The 23,569-nt window shown below is 39.2% G+C and overlaps 1 protein-coding gene across 8 annotated transcripts in view; it reads right to left on the bottom strand.

The window, feature by feature from the left end:
* mef2cb (myocyte enhancer factor 2cb) overlaps positions 1 to 21,853 on the bottom strand; it is a 90,635-nt gene extending 68,782 nt beyond the window's left edge. For 4 of the 8 annotated variants that reach the window (XM_037531681.1, XM_037531687.1, XM_037531685.1 and 1 more), the window contains exon 1: positions 6,318 to 6,731. The gene's annotated coding sequence lies outside the window, so the exon portion shown is untranslated. Of the gene's footprint in view, positions 1 to 6,317; positions 6,733 to 8,751; positions 8,871 to 21,674 lie in introns of those variants that run through there. The other 4 variants (XM_037531684.1, XM_037531686.1, XM_037531682.1 and 1 more) reach the window with 3 other exon arrangements.
* Between the last annotated feature and the right edge of the window lie 1,716 nt (positions 21,854 to 23,569).

Genomic DNA, 23,569 nt, shown 5'->3' with positions numbered 1-23,569 from the left:
TTTGGGATTCGTTGCTTTTGTGATATTACACAAACCTATACATTTGGCCTATTTAGACTAGAGCAGTATAGCCCCTCCCACTCACCCTGAAGTTATAAAGTGTGTTTCACTGTTTTTTTGAATGAGGCACATTACAGGACATTAAGTCTAAAAGGCATAATACCAAAAACATTAAAATTGCTTTAATATTTTGAGCTCACTGAACCTCAAATAATAAAATAAAAGAATGTAAATCACAGATTATTGTTATGATAACTTACTAGTAGAAGGCAGAGAAAACATTAAAATGTGCAAGAGAGGGGTTCTCCTGTAATCACTGCGCAAATGGAACAAACTTCATCAAATCTCTTCCCTTTGTTTCGCATAGAAACAGGCGCGATTCAGATTCAAGCTTGTCATTTTTTTATTGTCCCAGTGGAGCTGCTGTAGTGTTGGCTAACAAGCAAGTATATGGTATGTGTTAAAAACACAACGTCACAGCTTTTTTGAAAAAAGAAAAAGCAAGGTCCTCCACCTCCGAGTCTATTGTGGAGACAGGATCTACTAAAAATATATCCCCTGCAAAACACTGCACTAGTCTAACACCAGCTCTGGCTTTTCAGAAGGATGCTGCTCCAGGCCGGGACACAGAGGGCCTTCTGTCCCACCCAGCCACCAAACCCCCACCCCCTTCACTCCCATCAGAGGATGTTACAGAATGACAGGGCTATGCTGCCCCCACTGACAAAGATAAATTACATTCAGTGGAAAATATTTCAGCATCCGCTACCACCCCCTCCCCCCGCTTTCTCTTCACGCCTTATTTTTTTTTCCTATTTTTTTTTTTAATTCTTTTTCTTTTTGGCTTTTTTGGGCAGGGGCCAGTACTGTGCCACAGTGGTTGTCATGCCCAGGAAGGCTGTTAGAGAGAAATCAGTCCTGAGTGGGTTCTGCTAAGCATTGGGAATAACCCTGTTGAAGTATGCGTAAAAACCGGGCAGCTTTTTCAAGGCTATATTTGGTGCATGGACAGTAGTTGAAAGTCTCTGGACTTTATCTAGTTTTAAGCTGCTGTTTTTTTTCCGGTAGCGGCCTCTTACAGGGGCAGTTACTGAAAACAAAACAAACAAACACGCATAGCCCCGAATGGTAGCCTGGCAAGCTTAAATACAGAACACTGACACTGACACTAAATCTGGCTTAAATTTACAATTGTACAAAAGACCTTTGCTTTATATTATGTGGAGATTCTTCACACTCAAAAATGGTTCTTTAAGGAATAATAGATAGTAAGGTTAGGGAATCAAAGTAGTTCTTCTAAAGCATCTCTCCAAAGAAGCTTTATTTTTAAGAGATTATGCGTATGCCTTTAGCCAAGCCTTCTTCCTCTGAAGGAAAAGCAGTCATACTTTCTCGAGGGCTTTTCCATGTAGGGACGAATGAGCCTGTGCTTAAACAAACGAATGTTTCTCATTCTTCTCTGAAGGTTTCTTTCTGTCTTATCTGCTCATGTGCCTCTCCTGCCACAGGCCTGCAGCCCCGGCTTCCATCTGAACAGGACGGTGGTTTGGACTCTAGGTGATAGGAGGTTCAATAGAAGAAGGCCCTGGTAGACCACCCAACGCAGTGAGTATGCATGAAAGAGAGAGCCTAAAGGGGAAACAGGAGGGTCCTTCACTCACTGTAGAGCACTACAGCAGCGTTTAGATTGAAGCATCTCTCAATGCAACACAATTTCTGCATGGGTTGTTTAGACAGAATGACTGGGCCTCGCAAAAACACTACAGGCCAAATGTTTGGATGTACAGGCTTTGTAAAATAGTTTTTTTAAGAGATAACTGGCAGTAATATGTTTCTTAACAGAACACAGTGGCTTAGCTAAATGTCTACAGCAGGAGTGCCCAAACTTTTTGTTTTGGGAGCACAACATCCAATGTTTGTGGTGGGCTTAGAACAAAAGTAGTATACAAATAAAAAAAGTAGGTAGGCATCAAATACAACTATTAAAAAATTATTTTATAACATTACACTATAATATTTTACTAAAATACAAGTTTTAAAAGAAAATAAAACTGAGTTATGTATTGTACAATACATTTTTACATACAAGTTTTCTAACTGGATGAAGTTGTGGGCTTCGGGTAATTTTTCTGACGGACCAAATAAAACTTCTTCACAGGCAATTTTTGGTGCACTTTGAGTAACCCTGGTCTACAGTGATAGAGTGCAACTAAGTGTTTGTTATTTTGTGCTGCTTTGTTGCAGTTCTTATTCTGAGGAGCTTGATGGACCAGGTGTTTTTGGACTGAGTTACGAGTTTGTAGCGCATAAAAATTGCTCACTGTAAGGACCTGTTGTCAGCAATGAGCATGAAGGCTTTTCCCTTATAACAGATCAGAGTAAGAGTGCATCAGTGTAAACCAGTAGAATATTTTGGAAAAAATATACTGATAAATTCACTTAATTGTAATTTTTTTTTTAACTATAAAAATCATGCTTCCATACTTTTGATCTGTAGCACACCGTCTTCTTTATCACACGACCTCTTTCAAGTTGATTTAGCTGCCTTTCACGGCTCTTCGCTGTTTGCACATAGACAAACACACACGAAAATATATCAAACTCCCCCACATACCCACCCACACACACACTCATACCCATACACACACACATACACACCCAGACATCTCTCAGTATCCCACCCAAGTGCATACACAGATCTCACGGCAGACGCACGGGTACCACACGAGCCCACAGCACACAGCAGGCCTTCGCCCCACTCAACGTTATGCAGAAATATTCTAAAATGTGTTTTACAATACAATTAAACATCAAAGGCAGATCTATTCCTCTGTGATCTTGCGAACACTCCAGCGAACGAAAAAAAAAACACACTCTTTTCCACTTAACACAGAAAGAAAAGTTGCCAGGCGTCACTGCTAATTACTAGATAGAGACAGATGCAGAGGCGAAAGTCGTTATGCAAAACCAGGACACCGGGCACATTCCCCTAACGCAGATCCATTGCACCACGTTCAAGGGCAAAAATTTACTGATTTCAAGCTGGTTTCTTTGCTTTATTAAACACTTTTAGGGGCCTATTAAATGAAGCAGGGGAGAGAGCAATGAGACAACAGGAGAAAACGAATAAAATGTTGAAGACTTAATCAGCTGTGAAGAAGTGAATTGTACTGTATTAAAACAAATAATACCAAATAATGTGTCACACTAAAAGAGCTTCAATGACAAATAAAATTCTTTTTTATTTCTTCTCAACGTGCCTTCAAATACCTCCTTGCGCTTGAAACTTCCTTAGACTTATGAGTCGGCCTTCAAGTTTGAACATTTAAAAATAAACTCTCGCTGTCCTCGAAGGCAAAGATCATACAGCAGAGGCGAGGCGCACACTCTCAAGCAGCGGCAAAAGTCATTCGCATTTAACAAATACATTCATTCACTCACGTCACCACGAAATATGCAATATGAGGAGGACCTGCCTTTGTGTGAAAGATAAATAAGCAGTCATGAAACTGCAAAACAGACTGTTTTCCTTAGCTGTGGGCAAGAAAAGTGTAATTTACTTCACTATCTAGCAGCAGATCTTGCCAGTCGGCAATTTGCAAATGAAAACATTTTCGTTATGTTTAACTGTGTAAACCCTGCAAAAATCCTTACAAACATTTAGGACTAGTCTTAAGCTACATTTCAAAAGCAGAGTAATATGGGCATTTAAACAGTTGAGCCGTGATCTATAGAGGGATAAACTGGAAGTCACTCATTAGATATTTATTCACAACTGCAACACTTTAAAAGCTTCTTTGTTTGTTTTTGGGTCTTTTGTGGGCTGAAATGTTTTAGTTTTGTCTAAATAAATAGTACAATATTGTTTAGTGCTGCACCTTTTTTTCTGCTAACAGTTTAATTTGACTGTAATTTTTATTTAAATGCCTTTTACTTCCAAATTGATATTGCACAAGTTCTTAATGGGAGGGAATTTTGTTTGGCCATTAATGTTATCAGTGCTTGTGAGCATTCGTCTGTCTTTAGAGAGGGGAAACACACACTAAGTGTGCCCCTGACAATCGGTTTAGCTCCTCTAGCCAATCAGAGTGACACGTGTGGAGCTAATCCCGCTCTTTGGGGGAAGCGTAAGGCCGTGTTGTCACTGTTGGTTTTGTGAATCGGCAGAGGCCAAATCCCCAGTGATTTCCCGGAGACGACAGGTCTGAGGGTCTGAGGAGGACCAGCATATGTGTGTGTGTGTGTGTGTGTGTGTGTGTGTGTGTGTGTGTGTGTGTGTGTGTGTGTGTGTGTATAACTGAGCCTCCTTCGGTGTGTTTTCATGTTCACATGTGAGTGTGTTCACCTTCCTCCTGGGCAGATTAGCCAAACGCTAAATCCCAAGAGAGCAACAGGTGAGACACGCACTCAGAGGACAGCTTCATTGATTGCATTTAGCATGTGACAGAACAGTTACACAGAGCGTGTGTCTGAGGTCACTTTTCTCTTGTAGACAGACAGAAACACAATACCTGCCGGACCTCACGCTCTAAAATCATTACTGCCATGCAAGCCCATTAAAAAATAAACATTCAAGTTAATATAGCGACCAAATGCACTTCTTTACAATCACACACTGTATCACATACTGTACTCAAACTGTAGAACAAAGATAAAGAGCGTCTCCTGAAAGTAATCTCATAATATCACACTTCACCATCACTAAAATCCTATTCATAGCCCCACTTTATTCATTACACCAAACGCTGTTATATTCTCCATTTGCTTGTTTAATGAAGCACATAAATAAGTTGTGCTGTTCCCCTTTACTTACACTAAGAAAGGAAAATGACAACTCACACCAAATTTCTTCTCATTCCAAGCAATATTTCTATTAGCCCTTAATCCGTTAGAGCAATAAAACATTTCATGTCTGTTAGTGTTTGCTGATGTTAATCCGTGCAATAAAACGTCTTCGGCATATGTGAACGATGAACTTATATTCCAAAGTTCTTCACTTTTACACCCTAAAAAAAACTATATTAGTGCCTTGTAAGTTAGAAAGTTACATTTGGAACATTTTATCTGTAAATATCAGTTTGCATGGTGGTAATAATTCCTACCTTCCGGTGTTAAGACAGAAAAACAAAAATGCTTTTATCACTCTCTACAGCACTACTGTCTGCTTTTTTGCCTCAGTCGAAGATGGACATCACAAATTCTCACATTGAAGTTAAAAGCTTTGTTTGGTCAGGGAGCCAGCGGCAGCTGAACGATGTTGAAGTGCATGATAAAAATAAGCACGGTTCCTCTAAAAATAAATAAGCAGATAAATAAAAAAAAATTCCAGTAGCCCCTCTTCATTAGGTTTAGTTGACTGTGCTGAAAGATGCAGTGCGTGTGGCGTCACTCTACCTTATAAAAGGTTGCAGTTTTTTCTCATGTTGAAGATTTTTTAAAAAGATATCCTTCACCTTTTGGTGTCAGTCAGCTGCTGGAGGAATAAGTCAGTTGAAAGCAGATGCTTTTTTAGTTTGAAGCTGGGTGGGACAGAGGTTTTGGGAGTAATGGGAGGAAACACTAGGTGTAATGTGTTTAAGTGAAAATACAGGCTGAGTGAAGTTCACACGGGGCTGACGAGACTCTTGTAAAACCGGCGTATTATGAGTAGTTAACAGTTTTGGTGTGTGAGCTGATGAGTTCGGTGAATAAAGCCATGAAGTTTTTTTCTTCGACATTTACAGCCTGCTAGAGCAGTTATTCAGCGTTCAGCAGCGGGTTACACGGGAAGGACAAGGTCAGCGCTCTGGGTAAAAACGTCAACAAAACCATGAGGCTAATCTGCTGTGTGTGCGTGAAGTAAGTGAAGTTGCTGGTTAGCGGGGGAGAATCGCTAAAATAGCCACAGCCACGCAGGTGAACGTGTTGTCTGTCGTGTCCTGGGAGACTAGCAACTTTTGTCGGAAGCAGGCATTTAAAAAATTAGCCTAGCTACGCTAAAAATAAAGAACCAAAAGTGCACCTGGGCCATGTGTGGACGGTTCTGCTGCTGGGTATGTGCGCCCTCGCGCTCCACACTCTGCTTAGAGGGACTTTAGGTCCTGTTCTGCGGATTTATTTCGGAAAAATAACGTGAACGCTCCCCGTTTGCGCTGACGTTAAGCGTCAACAGCGGCTCGCGGTTCTGTCCTGAATCTGACTGGAAAACGAGGAGGACGCGCGCGCCCTTTACATTCACCTGACGCGCGCGCTGTCCACGGCACATACACGCTGACTACAACTGAAAACACACACACACACACACGCAGACAGACCGGGTGTCAGTGCTCGTCACTTACTTCATTCTGTGCGGAAAGTGAGTGTCCGGTAGAGTGACCGTCCTGCCGAGTGACAGCGCGCGGATAGGAGCCGTCTGGGAGCCGCGGGGTGGTGGACTTCACAGGCTGGGACTTTAAAATCCACCACGGCGGAGAAAAGAGACGCTCAAACGAAACAGCTCAGAAGAAAAAAAACAGTTCGCTTTCTGAAGCGGCGTGTGTGTGGAGGACACCCCTTCTTCTTCTTTTCTTCTTCTTCTTCTTTTTCTTCAGGAGGTTCGAAGGCAGAGCTTCGTGTTCCGCGGACTCGCGGCGAGCTGTGAGTGAGTGAGTGAGTGAGAGAGTGAGTGTGTGAGTGAGAGCGTGGCGCGAGGCTGCCGTTAAAGCTCGTGAGCTCTGCTCCACTTCTCTCCCACATTCAGCGCGCGCGCGTGTGTATCCTCTCTCTCTCTCTCTCTCTCTCTCTCTCTCTCTCTCTCTCTCTCTCTCTCTCTGTCTCAGCGCTAGGGGACAGATAGCGGGTTTAGCGGAGAAGCTGGAGGAGAAGGAGAAAGGGGGCCGGGCTTACAGAGCGCCCGAGCTTCAGCCTAAGCAGCGCGCCGATAGCAGGCCTAAATCACACCTGAAAGAAGGGGAACCTGAAGTGGGGGGGGGGGGGGGGCTGCCAGTGGGCGGGGGTGTGTGTGTGTGGAGACTCGGGACTCCCAAACGGAGAGGGATTTATTTATTAATTAATGACTGAACGGGTCAGGCACGTTGTTGAGACAAGTTCCAGCTCAGTTCTAAGAACATCCTCATGAACTCCATCAGAGTTATTACACAATGATGGAAAAAGCAAAATAATAACTCTGCGTTTCTCATATACATCGTTTGAAAACTCCAGCCGGCCAGGCTACCGTTTCAGTGATGCAATATTTTTGCCCAGTGATGAAAAAAAATGTGTGTCTATTGTCACCGGTGGTGCAAATGCTTGTAGCTTCATTTTTTAGCAGAATTTGAAAAGACAGAGGGAGGAAACAATGGGTCAAATGCTTGAAATAAACTTTTTTTTTTAAAGTTGTGAACTTTTTATTCTTATGTACAGTTACCATATTGAATGTTATGATAGGCAGTATATCACTGCTGTCAGAAGAAAACCTCGTATCTCCAAAATAACTTTACAGGAGAAGGAAAAAACATACTTTACTTTTAATGTAAGTCAATGGAACCAGAATTTTTTCCACATCATTTTGGGCCGTTTCTTTTGGTCCATTCATCCTGAAATGTACACACAATGTAAAGGACAACTGGTACTTCCAAATTATTTAAAAAACCGAATAACAGCAAAAATGGAGATATGAGGTTTTCTCATATACTGTCAGTATATAGTATATTACAAGGAAGCTAGTATAAAGAAATTTTCTAAGCCACTTATCCTTCTGGTTAAGGGGAAGCTGGAGCTTATCCCAGTGGCCTTGGGTGGAAGGCAGGATTGGGTGGAAGACAGGTCACCAGTCCATGACAGGTCAGATAGTATAAAGAAAAAAATGATAAATATGTTCATCATTATTGTTGTTGCTGCTGATGCTGATTCTTTAGTTTTTGTAGATTTATTTGAACCTTTGAACAGTGTGTATCAGTTCATTCTTTATATTTTGCAGGTTAATATGGGTAGTATGGTGAGCGCTCCATCCCCCAGTTCATCTTTCAACAGGCCCCACTTATCTCTTTCCATAATAACTCACACATGTTCTACTTGTGAGCAGATGACACTCTATACCATACATTCATGCAATTATGAACACCACGGGTCATGCTGACGTTAACTGAGAGAATGTAGTACAACATATAGAGCCACTCTGAGAAAGTTTGGTGACACCAATTCAACGAATCTGTGTTCAAAAGTCGGCAAGAGAACAGAAACTATCATTATAGTAGTTCTTTCAGTTCCCTCTTAAATCCCGCAACACTGACGTATGTTTCTGTATTTCTTCATAGAAATATTGCATTACTACACCCTGCTTCTTCTCTGTGCTTCTACACTAGCACAGTATCAGGAAAGCCAGAGTCAGGGGGAAAACATCAAATCAGTTAATGAATTAATCAAACCTGCTAATCTGCCTGGCAGACTGCAACCAGACCTGCGGGTGTCACTTTACAAGGGATACCACCTCAGGGTCATGAGGCATGGCAATATAGAATAGCATTTCCTCTTGTTCCCCTAGCATTCAGACCAGCAAGCCGTGGATCCAGCAGCCACAGCATGGCTTGAGGCCTTACAATTCTGACATCATCCCTACTGACCTTTTAATGCATAATCAAAGTGACTTTGAGCACAAATTTGAGACTGACCTGCACACTATAGAAGCAACTAATGAAATTGCTTTCATTTTCATGCCTTATAAAGCGAATTTGGTGATGTAAAGCAGTTGTTAGTTGACTTTCCAGCAAGTTTCCACAAAAATTGACTTTATACCTCCTCCACCACAATCGTAAGTTCCTTCAGCTCAAAAGCACCCTCCTCCAGACCTGCCTGCTTCGTATGTGTAGTTTCTCTGGGTTTCACCAGGAAAACCCTCTAGAATTGCTTGGCACCTGTTGGAGGAGGACAGAAGATAAAGGAGGATAATCAAAAGGTATTCAGTTAGGCCTGAAATTCATACTGATAACCACTATTTAAGCTATATGGCGTTCAGCCTATTACATAAATGACTGCAGACTGCTGTGAAAACTACAAACACTGCAGATTCATACTGGATAAAAAAATAACTTAAGTAATCACTTAAATTTGGTAGAGCTCATCTAGCTGGAATAAGCTTGTAGTTCTAGCGAGGTATGCTGTTCAGGATGCTCAGTGTGGAGGAGAACTCTACAAAAGGAATAATTAAATATGTAAACACTGTTATTGAGTTGTCTTGTGCATATGCATGAGGTTAGCAGAATCCAGAAGGGAGTTATGGGAAAAATACAATAAGAACAACTTGTGCATTGTGTTTTGCGATGTCTGGGACTTGATGGGGGCATCATCAATTCTCGCAGTAGCCCTCAGATCAAAGTTAACCAGCAGCAACGTGCCCTGCTAAGAGTATTATTAACTGTGGACACACTGCTGCGTCCATATGCAGCTTCCATCCACTTTACCCAAGAGACAAATATTGTACTACCTTTCAAATAGCACTTACTGCTGTCCTCTCATCTCTGGAACTTTTCTGTTTTTGTTCTGTTTTGTTTTTTTGTTTTCCTAATCCCTTGATCCCTTGACTTATTTTTCAGTCAACTTAAGACTACTTATTATTCAGTAACTAATATGAATTATTTGGCCGATATACAATATGTAGCAGTTTAATTTCAATGTGATATTTTGCTCACATTGTGCAGCTCTAATCAGAATATTGAACTACTGCCCCCCGTGTAGAAGTAGCTGCTCTGAATAATTTTGTTGCACCTTTTTTATTGAAATACTTTGCGGAAAAACTCAAAACGCAGAAACAGTTATCACAAAAGCCTAAAGTTTACATTTTCCTCAGCATCATTCAGCCTTTCTAAACTGAGATTTTCAAGAATTCTAGTTCAGTCAAATCGAGTCAAAAGCTAGAAAAATTCAGCTTCTATGCCTGATCAGGACTGTGTCGATGTTTTAGGGACAGTGGGAAAGTCTACGTAAACAGCCCTGCAGCAGCATTTGGTACGCTGTTCTTGCTTTTATTTTCTGTTAGAAGTTATTGAATTACAGAGATCTAATAATCTACGAAACAAAGCCCACTGTGTTTGTAATGCGCCACAGTCACTTTGTTCAGAAATCTCTGCTTTGAGCTCTGTATTGTGCACAATTTAAATATTCACATGTTCATCTTGAGGTGTTTGACTTCAAAGAGAGATTTTCAAAAATGCTGTGGGTATGTATAAAGATTTAAAAAAAAATAAAGGTAAGGTAAAACAGGGTGAGTCAGATATGGCTCTTTAAGGTTTATGGGGTTAAGTGGAGGGTTGGTAAAAAATGTAACTTCCCTAAAATAAAAATACTGACCAAAGATCAAATTTACGGTCCATATTCTAAGCAATACATTTAATTGAATAGAAGGGTCTTCATCCCAAATGAGCTTCAGTATACACATCCCATTCATTGCTTTTCTTTTCCAGGCTGTGTCTTGAGTTGACAAAGAATATTGTGGTCAGGACCACAGGCTTCTGTTTACATGGTGGTTTCCTGGGCACACTGTTGACGTATTTATGTGTGACTCACAGGCCTCCATGGCATGTTGCATGACCACCCTACGGAATGTAGGATTTGGTAAACTGGTGTACTAACTGTATTAAACCCCTGATCAAATTTGCTGCCTGATACGTCAGATGTCTTAATTAAGGAAGGGTCAAAGAATGTTGTAGACAATAGATGTTTGTCCTACGTTTATCCTAAGAACACCCTCAACTCTTTGCAGAGATGCTGAGATTCAGCTTATAAAGTTTTTGTTGAGATTTAAGCTAATCTGATATCAAATCAAAAGATATGTGTTTGCATGGTATAGCAATATGTTGTATGCTAACAATTTTGTAACTCTGTTTTCCTTCATGTTTTGTCCTTTACGTAGTTTTTTCAGGAAATTAGATTAATAACCACATTTGAGTTAAAAGGTCATTAAAAGATATAAAGAAAAAAAGGGGCTTCTTATGACTGTGTAAGTGCTGGTAGACCACCAAAACTGTCACCCTCAGACAAACAGTACTTAAAGCTTTCATTTTTGCGAGCAAGGCGAAAACCGAGCTCCACTGTTGCTTCAGATCTGAAAAAGTGTGCAGGTGTTTCTGTCCATCCATCTACTGTGAGAAGACAGCTCAGCACTATGGGTGTGAAAGAATGTGTAGCTGTTAAGAAGCTCTTACTGAAAAAAGGAATTTGGAAAAAAAAGAGAACAAGAGGAAGATTTGCAAATCAAACAAAGGCACTGCTGGTTTTCCTCTGAACAATGGACTGGCCACCCCAAAGTCCAGACCCCAGCATCATTGAATGTTTTTGTGGTTGTGAGAAGCAGGAATTGTAACCAAATTCCAAGACGGAACTTTAGAGGTATGGAAAAATATCCATAAATATCCAAAATTTATTTGAAATGTGGAAACTAAGTCTGTATAGTTTTCTGTGAAATCAATTCATTTATTGAGTTAAATAAAACACACATGCACATTTCACTGTATCTTTATTTGAGATCGTAGTCTGTTTTCTCGTAACTTGAATGCATTATGGAAATTTAGTGATAACAAATTTTTAGTTTGACTCACTTAGTATACCCACTCTTAAGGATTGTTTGGTGAACTTTTGGACTACTTGGATCTAGCAGCTATAAGCATACAGAAGATAACCCAGCATTATCGTTTGACAGCGATGCATCCTACATTTTTTTTTTCGTCTCCAGCAGGCCGGTAGTGCTGTGTGATGTGTCTTATTAGCATCTGTTTTCTAAATGGGTTTTGTTAGCAGAAGAAAGAAGGACAAGGCTCTTATTTCCTTGGAGCATGATAAACATCAGCCCATTTTTCTTGGCAAACAGAAATCGCCAAGCATGTGTTTGTAAACTGTGTGTGTGTGTAATCTGCTCACGTGAAAAGCAATCTAGCTGTCATAGCTGATAATGTTGTCAAGTGCTCAAACCCTACCACAGAGCCTTCAAGCCTTCACACTGAGCAGAGCTATACTGAGGATAGATCTGTCTCTAGAGCCTGACCAGATCACACATATCTCTCTCTCTCTCTTTTCTCTCTCTTCCCCTCCCCACTTGTTCTCATATCATCTCTTGTCTCCTCCCCCCCTCACATTATCTCTCTCCTCCCCCTCTGCTCTCTTTTCACGTTTTTCTCCTTCATATGCTTTGCAAAGATAGATATAGTAGATATATAGACAGATATGAAGGATAGATAGATGCACAGATAGAGACAAAGATAGATAGATGTAGCGTATGAGAATGCATACAATTCTAATTCTAAACATCATCTAATAATCTCAGTATTGACCCAAATGTGTGCTTTTGCTGAAGAATGTATATTTTATTCCTACTGAAATGAAGCTGATAACAATGCATTATCTTGTTTCCACATACATCTATATTCTTATATACTATCTGCAGTCTATCTGCTATCTGCAGTCATACAATTAACATCCAAAACAACACATTTATGTAAATGGAACACTTATACAGGATAGCATTGCTCATGGTCAGCAGACGAACTTTTTATTGGCCCACATAATCACTGCCACTGAAAGATTTCAGAAAGATTACAATAACCATAAACACAAGCTTAGTTTCTTCTATAGACTCTCATGTAAGATTCTGCAGTTCCAATTTCTCAGTGTTATTAAACAAGGCCTTATTTTGGTAGCATTTTTAGGGCATTAGCACAATTCCATTGAATCTTGGCTATGCGTGTGCTGAAAACCACATTAGCTTATCTTTAATAAGAAAAAACTTCACCGGTTAAGGCACGAAAGCTCATAACGGATGCTATCTCTTGGTTTGAGGCTCCCTTACAGTTCTGTCAGAAGAGTTGCAAACTGCTTTCAGCGCTGTGGTTGTCTCCAGCTCACCGTGTGGTTGGAGGAACACGGGTAGCACAGTGTTGACTCGTGTGGGACAAATTTGGTAATTTGCATGTTCTGTTGGGCAAACAGCGCGTCAACGCTACACCTTTGATTCATTATAGATGAACCACGAGCAGCGCAACGCCGGTTGTGCCTTTGTTCAGGTCGCCTCTCTCGTTTCAGCGGTGAAGCCAGGCTCTGGAAAAAGCCTCGTGGTGTTCTAGTTAACTGAACAATGCTGAAGTCTTTATCTCCCTTGTCAACGCACCTGTGCTTTGTCCCACTCACCCCAAGACCCTGCGACTATGAATATGTTGAAAAAAAACTTTCTCACACACACACATTCATGGTGAAATTTTTAAAAAGTTTAAACTTCTTATTAGGCTAGGCTCTATACATGGTATTTCTTGTGGGCTTTGTTGTATAGGGGTTTCAAGTAAGTTGAGACATGTTTAAAAAAGTGCAATATTCTCCTCTACCAGCAGGGGAGCTCTAGAGCTTTTATCATCCTTGAAGCAATCCTGTCCATCATGGAGAATAAATTTAGTGACATTGTTTAACAGCTGATTCTGTCATAAAGTAAATATTTTAACCAATGTGAGTTCTGATTGTAGTAATTAACTGTATTTTTTCTTAAAGTAACTCTCACTGACCCAAGAGGATGAGCAGCATAGATGTGTGTTTTCTGTGTGTGTGTGTGTGTGTGTGTGTGTGTGTGTGTGTGTGTGTGTGTGTGTGTGTGTGTGTGTGTGTGTGTGTGTGTGTGTGTGTGTGTGTGAGACTCTCTGATCCTAATCATTTTCTGGAATATTGGGAATAATGACCAACATGAACATATATAATGACTTGCTGCAGAGATCAATTCAAACATTTTTTACATAAAACACTAAGACTGTAGTAATGTGTTTTTTGTAATTCTTTACCATGACATGACACCATGACTATGTGGCTACATAGTGCACTGACAATAGGAGCAGTTCTACTATGTATTCTGAGATAATGGTGGTAGTGCTAATGCTAATGCTGCAAGAAGTGAGTGCAGTGGTGGGCGCTGCCTGATAAAAGGCTAATAAGACAAAGGTAAATATTCAACCTAATATAAGAAATTTACAATAGGGTTCATATACACTCAATGTGATCCTCAAATAAATGGTTAAAAATCAAATTTACACATTTGTGTTAAACCACAGCAATAGGTGGTTTAACAATCTTAACGAATACCTGGATCTGGTTTGAGTGGGTTGAGAGACATTTTTGGCATGCATTTATGGAAATGATTTCGGTGACTATTGACATGTAGTATTTGTTGCCAATGTTAGTCTCATGGTTCCAGTGCTAAACTATAGAAACAAAATGTTGCCACCAAACACAACTTGGTCGTGAAGTGGAAAGTTCAGTTTTAGCCAAACAATTGCTTTAAAATGACATTTCTCTACCCTGAACTAGAAGAACAGTTCTGCAGTTTAAGTTTCATCTTATCTTTATGACTGTGGACTGTAGACATGGGGTGAATTCTCTACTCCACCGTTGAAATCTATGTAGCTCACATTGGAAGGTTGAGGGTGTGATTCTTAACAGTAAGGAACACACCTGACGATGTTTTTTCTGAAGACATTTATTAGTCAAATAAAGTGTGGCAAATGAGGGTTTGAACTCAAGTCTGACATGCAGGCTTTAGTTCAAAACCTTATTTGTGACACAAAATCAAATTTGAGAAACATGATGTTTTATGGTCATACACTGCATAGAGAAAATGTGTAAGTGCTTTATAAAATGGTTCAGTTTTATTTTACCATGTAATAGTAAGCAATTTGTACCTTTTACTTTCACTTACAGAGAAGTTTCTGATCATGAGACGATTTCATTAATACTTTTACACTGAATTCACCTTAACTTTAGTCCAGATGGTAGCTTAGTGTGTGTCTATTTCCAGCTTATCTTTGAAGTGTGAAAGGAGGTCGCAATGACTTCAGTGTTTATGGAGACAGAAAGTCTGGGTTTGTGAGGCAAATGTATCAGTTTTCTGTTTTGGATGATGTCTCCTTCTCAAAACTACCTTGGGCCTATGGAACCATATCATTTTGCTTATTATGTCACATTGCTTTCAAAACTTAAAACTTTTTTTCATCCACTTTTTTATAGTTGATGACTGACTGATCACTCTGTTCCCACTCGTGGTCTAAATAAGCAAAAGGAAGCCAAGAGAATAAGGTGAATTCTGGATAATCAATACTCCATTCTTCTGGATTTACATACTACTAAGATTATAATTCCTATTTATCAACAATTATTTAGCTCTTTTACAGTTTACTAGTTGCTTGCCCTAGCTGACGTTAACATGAAGAGTTGCATCAACACCAGTAAATGTGATCATCTGGGGATGGACAACTGATCCAGTTTTGAAAGCAGACATTTATGTCGTTCTTCCAGTAAACAGTCTGTAATATGCAGGATATGCCTGACACTGCTGAAAAAGACATCATCTTGAAGGCAGCATATCATTGCTGTCAAGTATCTCCATTTTTTAATTTTCATTTGTCTACTTCATTTGAGCACAGCAGCTGCCCTTTAGTTTAATGATGACTGGACCAACAGGAATGCTTTGTAATGGCAGAAATTGCTTGAAATTAAATCTCTTTACATTAACTTACATTAAAAGTAGATAATGTTTTTGCCCTCTTCTGTAAGGTTAACATTTTTTGCAGATACTTGTTTCTCTTTAGACAGTGATATGTTGTTCTAAAATGTGCATATTATATTATATGTGCATATATATAATGGTGCCTTCACCATTAATGCAACTTACTTACATAATGACAAACCCTGGATTTTAAACTTTATACCGGTAACCGTCTGGATGGCCTTTTTTTCTTTTGCCTGGAGAACATGCTGTAAATTATTTCTATAAACAATCACCAAACAACAGTAACATTTTCACTGTGTAGTCTCATTCCATCCTTGCTCATAAAGGACTAGGCCTTTCGTGGATGCTATGTTTATACCCTAGTAGGTCTTTTTAAGATAATTTGTCTCTCAGGGTGTTCCCAATCTTAAATTGCCCCTGTCTCAACTTTCTTAAAATGTGTTGCTGGCATCAGTTTCAAAATGGGCGCACAAAGCTATGAAGTTGATAAGGTGAAACATTAAATGTCTTGTTTTTGTATTGATTTCTTTTGAATACAGGTCCAAGTTGATTTACAAATCACTGCTTTCTGTTTTGATTTACATTTTATGTACTATCCTAATTGTTTTTGGAATTGGGATGAAACCTCTGTCATGCTATAGATGCTCTCTTTTTTGTAAAGCTAATATTGTCATTTATAGAATTGAATGGAAATCATAAGTCAACAAAAATACAGTTAAAGGATCTTAAATTCAGTTATGCTCTCCAAGACTTTCTGAGATAGTCTTGGAAGAATTTATGTCAGAATTTAGCAATAATACTATTTCAGTGCAGTAAGCTTACTCCATTAAATGAAAAAATAGAGTGCACAGTAACATGTTTTTGCCATATTTGGGTTCTCACAGATGAGTAACTGTGCTCAATCACTCAGCTCTTCTAGACATCTAAATACTCACAGAGAAAGTTGCTGCAACTTCCTGAGTTTCTCGCCTTTACTGCCTTCATTTTAGTGTGGTACGATGGTTTCTTTGTATATTTTAGCCTTAGGCTCAGACTTGCCTTTGTCTGTCTATTGCTTCACACAAGAAAGAAGGAAAAATGTGTCTAATGAGTTTTCCTCTTTTCAATGGTCGGAAAGTAATTCACTCATAACCTCGGCGAAATCTGCACAATTATTTTATTGTTTCGCCATTTTTTTTTCATAACGGCGGCACTAAAAAAGATGCCAACGTGCCACATTTTTCTGTCTCTAGACTTGGGGTGCCAACCGGTGTTTCCTGAGCTTGTGCAGGGGCCATTCCCCGACAGATGTTGCGTATTATGGACGCGCAGTGGAAAAACCTACATGTCCTGACAAATAGACTAACCTGCCCATACGCTACTTACTGAAGCAGACAGTATATACAGTATTCATGCTGTACAGTTAGCCTACAGTAAGGAAAGGGACTGTGTTAAATAAGTCATCAGAGCTTATTCAACGACTTTAATAACTTACTTGTTTTATTTTATTGTTAGTTGAATTATAATCACAACATTGCACAATTTCTAACATACTTTTTGACTCTTTCATTAGGGGCTCAAGCATGGGCCCTTTTGTAATTGCTAAAATTATTTGTTTTTCTTTCTTTTTCACTTACTTTTCACCTCTTTGTATTTATTGATCTTTTTAACTCTTTCTGTCTCACAGTCTGTATTTTTCCAGTGTTTCTTTTTCTCTGTCTGGCTGCTACTGCACAGCAGTGAAATATAGTATATAAGGGTGAAAGCTCTTGACTGGAGCTATTGTGCTGCTTTAACCCAGCTGCTCCCAATACCCTTCAGGTGGTAAAGAAAACTGAAAACTTTCTCTCTTTCTCTCTCTATTTCTTTCCCCTTTTCTCTCACTCTCTTTTCCTGCTGAATAATTCAGGCTACAGTGGAGAGTGGGTGTCTTGGTTGACATGTAGTTGCTCTCACCCTGAGCCCTGTAAGCCCTGACCGGGCCTGACACTGTACTTCAGAGACCTGCACTAGTGCAGCCTCACTGCCCACAGTGAACCCCTCAGGCTGTAACATATGTACTACAGTGCTTTCAGAACATCATAAGAGAGATCATTTCATGTGCATGCTGAACAAATCTGGCCAGTTTAATAGACCCAGATGAAGTCCATAACCCTCAGAAGTTACAAGAGGCAGTCACTATCAGTGATAACAAAAGCATGGTGTAATTCACAAGTAAATATTTCTCATTTGTAGCTCACTGAAACAAGGAGAGAAATTCTACATTTTCAATTGATACCACATTTGTATTCTCAAGTAAAAGAGATTTACCATTTCTTGACATCAGAACCAAAGAAGAAAATGCAGACCTGTTGAATCCTTTGATACAGAATGTAAATTAAATGTATATATATATATATATATATATATATATATATATATATATATATATATATATAAAATTAGTTATATTTGAATAGTGTAGCACAATGAAAGTAATGACTCTTAAAATCAAAAGACTAAGCTTAAATTACAAACAGTACTGCAGTTTAGTCTGAGACTAGATTTAATCCATGTCTACAAAACTGACTGTTGTGGTATGGATGACACGATGACAGTTGAGTATTTTTATTTATTTAATTTTTTTTATTTTGTACAATTTTCTTTGGAATTTGTTGTTAACCCTCTTTATTAAGTCATATCATTTCCTTTACAAGCAATTTTGAGCCACATTTGCGGTGAGAACCACTCAGCCCTGATTGACGATAAGAATCTAAAGCCATTTGAGGCCATTTACTTGTAGGAATATTCAACTCCCCTCCTAGCCAGCCACTACAGAAGTACTCTGATTGTGAATATAGATGTATAGGAACTCATTCTGACACTGCAGTCAGCAGCGCAACTCTACGGAACGGGGCGCCGTCTAAACCTCTTTGTGCCAGCAGAATCACCCCAGACTCATTCTTATTCAAACAGGATCAGACGGGAGGCAGGCAACAGAGATTAGCCTGAGATCAAAAGGCGGTGAAGCGCTCATGTTTTGTAGATTTATGGTGGAGCTGAGGAGGAAACTGAATGCTGTGTGGTGGTGGCATCCTCTCCAAGGGGCACAGTGAGGAAGATGAAGAAAGAAAAGTAAGAAAGAAAGGAAGAAAGAAAGAACGAAAGGAGGCCTAGACTACACCCCTGACATGGAATATTAGAATTAAATTATGAAAAAGAAAGAAAAAGGAGAGAGGACAAAGTGTGTGTGTATGAGAGAGAAAGGAGATGAAAAAAAAGAGATTGGGCCATCACTGCAAGCAATTACAATGGAACAAAGATTCTTCTCCTTTTCCATGCTGGGGAGATGAAACTGCTTCCATGTGTTTAATATGTCACGGCTTGCTGAAAATTTGTTTTAAATATGAAATACTCTTTCGACAGGCAATAATATGGCCCGTGTAACCTTAGAGCATGGCATCTGGATCTGCAATATGCAACATAACGATGGTAACTACTGCAAAGCCAAACGCCAACTGTGATTAATATAAATAGACTTTCCTGGGGTGCCTGTTTGGACCATGGTGTTTAAGGCTTAATAGCTATATCTATGCAAACTGACCAGGTTTTGCCAATGCAAGTGCTGTAGTATTACTCTACTAAACCCTTGAACTACATGTATTAGCTGTAGTTGATGCTTAGAACAATTGCAGAAGTTTTCACAAAGCACCCGGATAATTCTTCGTTGTTGTAGGTAGATTTCACGTACAGGCCTACCGTGTGAATTTATGAGCGCACTGAAAAAGGTAAGAACATGAACACAAACAAAAATCTCAACGCCGCTGCTCTCTAGGCGTCAGACACGGACTCAAAGGGGCGAGAACGGATCGGCAGAGAAGCGCGCACCCCTTTTCGCCGTAAGAAAACAACGCACTTCCCCAGCCGCAATTCTGATCAAAGATTTCTGTGAAGGCGTTGGGTTGTGGGGGGAGTGAGTTTTCAAATGAGGAGCAGGGGAGCTTTTGTAAACTGGGTCATAGTTGCCTTGGCTCGGTCTCCTAGGGGCGCATCGGAGGGGGGTGCGACATGGCACTGCCTGAACACCCAGGAAGAGAGGGATTAGATGACAGAGAGCTTGTCAGCGGGCGCTTCCTCCGAAAATGCTGCCTCAGAAATATAGTTCTGTGAATGTAAATAAAGCCTGCGTATGTTCATGGGGGTGAAGGGTGGGCTTGATTTACATGTTTGTTTTCAGTCGATTCATTTATATCATAATTCATTGCAGTCACATTTAATTCTGCCTGATTACGTCTGTGGTTTATTTGCTACAATGTTACCGGCTGCCTAAATATTGTTCCTTTTTTCCTCAATTTTTGAGAATTTAGAACCGTTGAGCAATGACTGATGTTTTAGACCCAACCACTCACCATGAAATGAAGTCATAGAGCAAAAAACTACTGCATGAATTTCATAACTATTGTATAAATTTGTTCAGTCACTTATAAAATTGGCCTAACCTAAAAAAAGTTTATATGTGTTCAGTTTGTACACACTGGTTCTGATTCTGCAGGGGCTCTTTAGTAAAGGCAGTGGTTCTATATAGGACCATGAGTTCTATAAAGACCTGTTTGCATGCTTAAAATGGCGCTGTGGATGGTGAAATTGTTCTTCAGATTAATGGAGAATGTGATGTATATAGTTTGAAATAGAACCTTTTTGAAAATGGTTCCTTATAATAGCAAAAATATTCACGTTGTAACAATAGCAGAACCAATTTTGGTTCTATATTGAGCCATGTACAACACATTATCAGTTTAAAGAACCATTTCACCATGCAAAGAACAATTTGTAAGATCTGAGATAACTTTGAACTGGTTTTATGGACTTTTATGGACCCAGCCTTGGGCTTAATTCTTGGGCTAGTCGTGTCATTAAAAATCATATGTAGACCTAATGAAGCTTGATCTTGGTCTAGGAAGCTGGTCCATATGTAGGATAGAAATGCTTTTGTCCTCAAAGATTTGGATTGTTCTCTGAAATATTTCCCTAGTGCTCATGCGCGTGCGTGCATGCTGCCCGTTACAGTAGCTAATTCTGATTCTGGTTATTTCTCCACAATACATAGCCTCAGTAGTGTTACATTCTTGAGAGTATAAGGCATTCTCAAATTCTGTAAAAAAAAAAAATGGAGATACAATGTTTTGTTCCAATGGCAGTGATAAAGCATATGAAGTGGTTAACATTTGGACTATTTAAAGACTTGACTAGTTCTTCCTAGTGATTTAAGCTTAATTGCTTTTACACTTTTTTGCAGCATCTTCAAAGAAAGAAAAAAGAAAAAGATGTTTTACATCATGAGAGACATTATATCTCATAAAACTTTAATAACTTTCAACTTTCTGCCCTTTACATTATGTGAAAATGCTATAATGAATGGCCCAGAAAAAAATGGTCTAAAAATACTTGGACTCTAACTTCCTTTAACTTCCAGTACAGGTTAACAATGTTTTTTTTTTCCTTTCCCTGTGAATGCAATGTTTCGGAAATGTAAGGTTTTGTTCCAACAGGGAAAACATGGAAACTTAACAAGAAAAATCTATATATCAAGTATATCAAGACGAACATTTGTCTGACTAATGTCTTGCACGTTTTGAAGAACTTGAAGAAATACTTCAAAATGAAACGTTGAAGCATAATTACATTTTCTTGTGCTTCGGTTGGTGTGTTATAAAATTTAGGCAACAATATCTTTATAAAACGGTAAATCTGATTCTGGTCACTTGGACAGATACTGTAGTAGCTCAAAAGACTCCAACAAATACATCATGCTGGTTACCAGTCCAGCCTTGCCTGACTTCAGGTGTTAACTACTCATACTAAACCAATATGAATATGTGAAAAGACAACAAACAAAGACTAAAGTCATAGTAAAAGTCATAGTATGATCATTATTTCTTTCAAGTAAGAAAGTGTCTTGTGAATGTTATGTTTTAAAAATGAATGATGTCAGCTGTCTGAGACTAATTTTAAGAAGGTATTTTGGCCTGGCAGTCAAAAAGTGAACCCTATCTGTGCTGTACAGTCCCAGCCATAAAGCATATTAAACAGCAAAGGACCAATAATTGCACTCAGACAGAACATTCTGTGCTGAACTGCACTAGATTTCCAGAAGTTTCCATGGACAGAAGTTCTCGACTCATCACCAAAGGGGAAGGAGGAAGGGAAGAGCAGGGAGAAAAAAACTCACCCGTGCAGTTTTCACGCTTCCCCAGGAAGTCACACCCTCCAGTTCCTGCTGTGGGCCAGGTTAATCAAATCTTCAGTGGTCTACGGAGAAAAATCTGGTATATGGAACACACATACACAAAAAAAAATAAAATAAATAATAATAATGTCCTGCATTAATTAAGCCAGACCAGCTGGCTTTGAACAGTAACCCCGATTTGGGTTGTGTTGCGTCCCCCCGATCCTTTTCGCCTCTGAACAGGGTGTTATGTGCACCCTTACACATCACCAAAATACCCCCACCCCTCGAGGCCTGCAAAAAACCACACACACCCACAGCCAAAAAAAGTGACCTGTAAGATTTGGGGACCTGGGGGACAAATATTTGGCTGAGCCTGTTCCCCACCTGCTCCTGCCACTCCAGAACATGGGTATATTTAGGCCCTCTGAGGTATCACTGACACCCAGACCTTTGTCATTGCTGGAATTTGTTCCATGGAATTCAGCTGGCCAGAATGGAACAAAATCACCTTACTAAAGAAAAAGTTCTAGTTTTGGACCTTAAAGAAGATTCCTGAAAGATTCTTTGCTTTGATGGGTCATTTAAAAAAATCTTTCTTCGTAATTAATCAGTTTAAATTTTAGAACACGGAACACTTTTATTTACTTTATGATATATCAAATTCCTGAGATATTGTGTACTTCTCTGTATTCACAGTTGGACAAACAAGACACTTCCAGTCTCCTTGTTATTGATATTAACCTGAAGGCCACTAAAGCTGTTATTTTCCAAGTTAGCTGCTAATTACTACTTTTAAACTTCCCATGTTGATAACTTCACAACTTTATGGTGTGTTTCTTACTTTAAAAAAACAATGTATAATCTGTTTTTGTTTGCCTTTGGTTGTTGAACTTGTCCGAGCAACGTACTCGCAAGCAATACAGATAGTCAAGTTTATTTGAATTGCTTTCACATTCTACTCAAGTTTCATCATCTTTATATTTTGCTTTTTTATGTATAAGAATGGTAATCATAATAATACTGAGATAACTTCAGGACTTTATATTCCAGTCATTTCATAAACATTTTACATTTTGTCCTCATATAATCTTAAACAAGCACCAGCCATGCATAATATAGCAATCTTTAATAAAGGAACCTTCACTGCCTTTGTTTGTCTTTTACAATAATATTGATTTCAGTAGTTGAAATTCTCTATGGGATTTCATACTTTCCCAAACTGAGCCCAATTCTCAGTTGCTGCTTTTGAAAGCTCAAAAAAAAGAACGTAATCTATTACTTATAAAGCCCCAAACATGGCTAGATTTCATTATTATTGGCAATGTTTTGATTTAGTCTATTCGTGTTTGTCACCATGAGCTGCTTCCATCACTGATTCAATGCGAGTTATCTACTTGGAAGTACTCCCAACCTGTATATTCACAATGTGTGTGTGTGTGTGTGTGTGTGTGTTCTGTTCAGTGGGGAAGATTCATTCTGGAGAATACTGATAATGCTAGATAACATAATGAATCAATTAACCCAATAAACCTGATTAGCCTGATGACAGGCTCATGTGCATGCCCCTGTTGCCCACAGTGTAATAGGTTTAGCAAGTAGAACCGAAGCTTCTGTGTCCTATCATGTTTTCATGAAGACTTGCTTTCTTGTTAGATGAACCATGTTTTTTTCAAGTGAGCATGTGAACTGGTTCACAGCGAGGTTTCTATCAGTAAGTTCTTATTTTATCTGTTTAATCAGATTGACGATAAAGCGCAACTGACTTTTTAAAAAAGGTAGTTTCTAATACAAGCTAAGTAAAAAGCTCCACATTTTTTCTTTTGTTGGATCCAGGCTTTGCGTATTAACATAAACACAACAGCAGCCCTCAGAAAGCACCTGATTAACTCAAGAAA

The sequence above is a fragment of the Pygocentrus nattereri genome, chromosome 20 (assembly GCF_015220715.1).
Source record: "Pygocentrus nattereri isolate fPygNat1 chromosome 20, fPygNat1.pri, whole genome shotgun sequence".
Lineage (NCBI taxonomy): Eukaryota > Metazoa > Chordata > Actinopteri > Characiformes > Serrasalmidae > Pygocentrus > Pygocentrus nattereri.
This window is presented reverse-complemented; position numbering and strand designations above follow the sequence as displayed.